Source organism: Trachymyrmex septentrionalis, unplaced genomic scaffold (genome assembly GCF_001594115.1).
Source record: "Trachymyrmex septentrionalis isolate Tsep2-gDNA-1 unplaced genomic scaffold, Tsep1.0 scaffold28, whole genome shotgun sequence".
NCBI classification, from domain to species: domain Eukaryota; kingdom Metazoa; phylum Arthropoda; class Insecta; order Hymenoptera; family Formicidae; genus Trachymyrmex; species Trachymyrmex septentrionalis.
The window spans coordinates 153,759-160,101 of record NW_017305441.1 but is presented as its reverse complement, the minus strand read 5'-3'; positions in this window follow the sequence as shown (position 1 = coordinate 160,101).

Sequence of the window (6,343 nt, the reverse complement as noted above, 5' to 3'; positions counted from 1 at the left end):
TATATCACAGTCCTGCAAGCGAAAACTTGCGCACAGCTCGAGCGACCGAAAAACAAAGGACCAGGCGGTCGAGCGAGGACAATGGCAGCACGCGGCGTTCACGAGTTTCGATACTTTCTCTCACTATATTTCAGGTGCTCTGGGCCCATAACCTGTTGTGAGTTATTATTGAAATAACATGTGGTGAGTGAGAGAAAAGAAACTTTATTATACTTAGATATGAAACAAACGTGTACAATGAGAAAAGAACGCATTCGTCGCGTGAACTCGCGACGGGCGGTTGAACAAACGAAAAACTGCCGGTGAACTGCGACCGGCATCGGTTGCCACGTCGGGCAGAAAGGCGACGCGCATGCGCGAAACAAATAACACGCGCTGGCACGTCTCGTCCACGTGCTTGAACTAAAAGCCGAAAAGTATACATACATATTTATAATCGTAACAACAATGATAATAATAAATATTCCATAAATGAATGTTTAATTATTATCTATAATATCGATATGTAATTTCATGAAATTTTATTACAATCAAAAAATAATTAAAACTAATAACATTAAATAAATTTATAAAGATACTGATATTTTCATTTATACAATACGTTTTTTAAATTATTACAATAATTATTTAAAAAATTGATTTCTTTGAATCTGTGGGCCAAGAGCTGAAATGGTTGGACATGTATTGTTTTTTTTCGCTCAAGAATAGCCTGTAAAAGGCGCATCAAACCCCCAACCCCGTCACCTAGAGTGTCTTACTATTATTCAAATTACCCCGGTTCCGGGACTAGTTGAATTAGATGGAATGCATTAGAAAAATGCATTTTTTTTCATACTAATTTTATCAGTTTCCCCTTATTATTATAATATTATTAGATAGTCAAATGTATAGTAGTAACTGGTATAGAATTTATTTTTTTGATAAGTCTGTTAGAGTTACGCAAATGGTTCGTTTATTTGGCGAAATGTAAAATAACTTTATGTGCAGCGGCACGTCTCTATGGCAGGACAGATTTTTACAATAATTGAATAACGCAACGAGCCTACGCGTGATAGCGCAAGCTGCGTGGCCTCCCTGCCCGCGCACATCTCTACGCGTTTGTTAATGCTCATAAGGCTTGTTTACAAAACGATACATTTCAACAAAGTCGCTTAATTTCGTCTGTAAAAATTCGAAATTGAAAAATAAGTCTAATTCTAGTCCCGGTCTCCCCTATGAATAGGTAGAAACTGTATAGATAGGACGATAAGTATGGATAGGTAGGAATAAATATATCATATGTACATACTTGATAATTAGAAACGAGAGAATAAAAATTAAAAAATTTTTAATTAATTTTAAATTTTATTTCATTATCGCAACATTCCGTTCCAATTATCAAATACAAAAATAAATCAAATTAAGGCTTCGGATTACTCAGTCAAGAATTCTGCGTTGACGGTAGCAACACAGAATCAGACAGCGGTTTGGCGAAATTGATAGCCAAACATTCAAGCACGAGCCTATGTACTAGGTGTACAAGTATGGAATGCGGATTTTTTTCTAAAAAAACACGTTAAATTCGGAAGAATGATAAAAACAGCTTTATTCAAAGTATGCTCCATTGCTAGTTACACATTTTTCCCATCTTTCGGGCAATTTGTGGATACCACGCCAGTCAAAATCTTACCCCTTTGCCGCGAACCATTCATCGAGCCATTTTTTCACATCTTCGTACGAACCGAAGCGCTGCTCAGCAAGTGCGTGACCCATCGATGCAAACAAGTGGTAATCGGAAGGAGCCAAGTCTGGTGAGTAAGCCGCATGGGGTAGAACTTCCCAGCTGAGTGCTTCCAACGTGTCGCGAACCGGTTTTGCCGTATGTGATGGAGCATTGTCACGAAGAAAAATGACTTTGTGTTGTCTCTTTTGATATTCTGGTCTTTTTTCAAGCAGCGAACGGTTCAAATCGATCAATTGTTGTGCGTCCAGCATTAACCGTTTCACCAGGTTTTAACAGCTCATAATAGATCACACCCTTCTGATCCCACCAAACACAGAGCATCGTCTTTTTGCCAAAGCGATTCGGTCTTGCAGTCGATGTGGATGGTGCGCCTGGGTCTACCCATGATTTTTTGCGCTTGGGATTCTTAAAATAAATCCACTTTTCATCCCACTAACGATACGATGCAAAAACGACTTCTTTTTGTATCGTGCAAGCAAAATTTCACATGTGTTTTTGCGCCTCTCCATCTGCCTGCCGTCCAACTCATGCGGTACCCATCTTCCGGTCTTCTGAATCTTTCCCATCTCTCGTAGGCGATTGGAAACAGCTTGTTGACTAACGCTCAATTGCTCTGCGAGTTGTTTTTGTGTTTGTGAATCATCTTCGTCCAACAATGCTTGCAATTCCACATCTTCGTACCTTTTTGGCGGTTTTCCGTGTTCCTTGTCTGCAACATCGAAGTCATCACTTTTAAAACGCCGAAACCATCGTTCACATCTTGCGATGGAGCATGTTCATAAGCTTCTCGAAGTAATCGGTATGATTCAGCAGCAGTTTTCTTCAAATGAAAACAAAAAATTAATGCTATCCGCGAATGCTTTTTGTTTGGTATAAATTTCGACATATTGAACACAGCAACACAACTATGCAAACACTTTTTCAATTTATCATTCGTGCGCGTCTGACACTTGTTGATGGCACTTCAAAATGGCATAACAGTCAAATATTTATACCACACACTGCATTGATGCGCCATCTGTTTTCTCAAATCCGCATTTCATACTTGTACACCTGGTACACGCACTGGCAGGAATGGTGTCTCTTGGCGTTCGGCGCGCGACGCTACACACTCGTACCGAAGCTCACATATACGTGTTATTGGAAACGTGGAGGAGGCGAGGAGCGCAAAGGGAGAAAGTAGTGGGGAGCGCTCTGATGCAATTAAGTTTACAAAAACAATTTTATACTGATAATTCCGTACATTTAATTGTCCAATTGGACACTTTTTACAGCATATTAAATAAAAAAACATAGCTCATATGACTTAAATTTGTTAACGAGACATACATTCCAATACTCAAACGTAATTTTTTTTAGTAATAAACCGAAAAAATAAAAATTCAAAAAAAGGACTAAAAATTTCATAATTACAATTACTTTGCAAAAACATTTGGTTAAGTTTTTTACATCTTTTTATACCATATGTTTACATCTAGTCAAGCTACCCAGATTTAGAAGAATCATATTCCTAATTCAATTTATTGTTGAAAAAATATAAATTTAGCAAATTTTAACACATAAAATCAGATACGCGCGAGTCGCTGAGCGGTTCGATCTTCTCCACTTGACTGCGCGCCGGTTTCTGTCACTCCGCCCGACGCACTGCCTCACTTGTTCCTCAATTTTCCACTGGTTTTAAACAAACTTTTTCCGCAGCAAAAAATTTCAGAATTTTTTAACAGCAAATTCAGTTCTTCCTTGACAAATTGGTACCAGATGGAATTCTTAATCTCAAAAATTAGAGCCACAATGATTTTTTTTTAATTGTTATCTCGGTTCCTAATAATTGGAGGATATCCTTTTCATTTTTAAATGCGTAAAAAAATGTCAGCTGTCGAATGCTTCACACGGTTATTTGATATGACGCATATTAACGGAATTATTTTTTTATACGAAAAAAAGATATCCACTTTTCAAAGTCATTTTATAATAGTTTAACTGCAAAAAATCGTTTTATTATTGAATGTATGTGATAGTACAACTCTTGAAGAACAAAATTCACCCCTGTAAATTACTGTGCAACTACTAAAAAATGTAAGTAATTAAGTTTTCCGCAGACAGGTTTTAGTAAACAAATGGCTTTTTGCAAAAACTAATGAACATTTCAAGCTCGTCCAAGGCTAGATTTGTTCGTCATTATGAGGATTACATTTTACGAAAATTTCGAAGCCTTGCGTTTAAATCTCAATGAACAGAAAATGAGTAAAAAAAACCTTTTCCGGTGGTTTTTATTATTATTTTTTTTATTTAAAACTTATTAGTTAAGTGTGTAGAAAAAAAAATAAAAACGACCTACTATATTGATCAATTTTAATGTTTCACGTCCTATTGTGTAGGTATTTCGAATACATACATTTTTTATACCCAACTTTTTTTCATACAATTAATGTTTTTTGTTTTATAAGCGAAACGTGCTTTTTGCAACTATTCGATTTTTTTTCGAATATTTTCTTCACAAGTTTCAAGTCTCAAACATACGCATTTCTTTTCTTATGGCCTTTCGAAAATTTTCGTGAAGAGGAATGCTGGTTTATAATTTTTTTCCGGTAAAATTTTACTTCTACCGAACTATTCTTGCTACTCTTGCTTCTTGCCTATTCTCGAGTTTACGAAGGAGATATATAAACGCGCACGGAAAATTGTAAATAATTAAATATCTCGTAAACTATTGCGTTTTAACATGATTTATACTATTCTGGATTAATGGAAAGGGTACATTATTTGAAATACGAAGCGCCTTACCGGTCCGAGTGTTAAGATATTGAACTACTATATATTATACACTATAATAATATACACTCCTTTGAATCCGATAATCTTATCGGCTCGCAATTTATTTCTGAAAATTAATTCAATTTAAATGAGTGTATATTAAATATATAGTAGTTCAACATCTTAACAGTCGGACCGATAAGGCGCTTTGTATTTCAAGTTTTAATATAAACGATCTCGTTTCCAATCATATTGGGTACACTATTACTACAATTTATTAGAACTTATATTTAGTTATTTAGAATGATCCTCATCCCTTATTGATGCCATGAACCGCCGAGCGGCCGAGATTACCGAGAAGGCATTTTTTGTCGCTTGAAACAACTATTAGGAGTATAAATAAGTTTCCGCCGTTTTTTTATCAAAAATTGGGTATTTATTGTGAAAGAACGATACCTAATGTTTTATTCGAAGTATTGTCCATCGCTAGCCACTACTTTTTCCCATCTTTCTGGCAGCATACGGATACCGCGTCGGAAAAACGCTTCATCTTTTGAAGCTATCCAAGAATCGACCCAATTTTTGATATCTTCATATGATGTGAAGTGTTGCTCAGACAGGCCATGCGCCATCGATCGAAACGGTAGTAATCAGAAGGAGCAATGTCTGGTGAATACGGCGGGTGGGATAAAACTTCTCAATTGAGTGTTTCCAAGTAGGTTTTGACCGGCGCCGCAACATGTGGACGAGCATTATCATGCAGAAGAATAACTTTGTCGTGTCTGGAGTAGTAGTGGGCGCGTTTTTCCTTGAGTGCTCGGCTCAATCTCATCAATTGTGTTCGGTAGAGAGCCCCAGTAATGGTTTCGTTCGGTTTGAGCAACTCATAATAAACGACACCTAGCTGATTCCACCAAATACACAACATGAGCTTTTTCCCATGAATGTTCGGCTTGGCTGTCGATGTTGAACCATGGCCAGGTGGTCCCCATGATTTCTTCTTCTTTGGGTTATCATAGTGGATCCATTTTTCATCACCAGTGACTACACGGTGCAAAAAACCCTTTCGTTTATGCCTGGCAAGCAGCATTTCACATGTGAAAAATCGGCGTTCAACGTTTCTCGGCTTCAGTTCATATGGAACCCAATTTCCTTGCTTTTGAATCATTCCCAACGATTTTAAGCGATGTGAAATTGCTGGTTGAGTCACTCCTAATGTAAGTGCAAGTGCTTCTTGCGTTTGGCACGAATCTTCATCCAATAATGCTTCCAATTCCGCGTCTTCGTACACTTTCGGCCTTCCGCTACGTTCTTTGTCTTCGACGTCAGAAAACTGTCCTTTTCTCCTTTCACAGTTAGTAAATGATCGTAAAAGGCATGTAAAGTGAGCCTATATTCGGGCAGAAACACACGATTTGACAGTTGTTGAAACAAGTAGAATATACGCTTTTAAATATAAAATTTCAAGATAACTTTAGTTTTCATCGATAATCATCGACTTAGACAAATACGAGACAAATCACATTTTCACAATTAACCATAACAATATATTAACGAAATGACATGCAACATAAATTTCGTTGACAAAACGTCACTTTTCCGCCTACAAGTTCAACCATTTATCGTGGTGCGACGCTGTAACATACATACAAGCACGAGCTCATGTACGTGTGCTCGCCGTCGGCACGCTGAGAGTGAATGAGACAGTGAGCTCTTTCCCACATTAATCGCACATATTATTATAAATAAGTTTCCGCCGTTTGACAAACAATGGCGCTACCAGTATGTTATAGTTAAAATTGTCAGCTGTACAAGTAAAACGTCATATCGTAAGGTTGGACATCTGGCAAGAACATTAGCAGAACA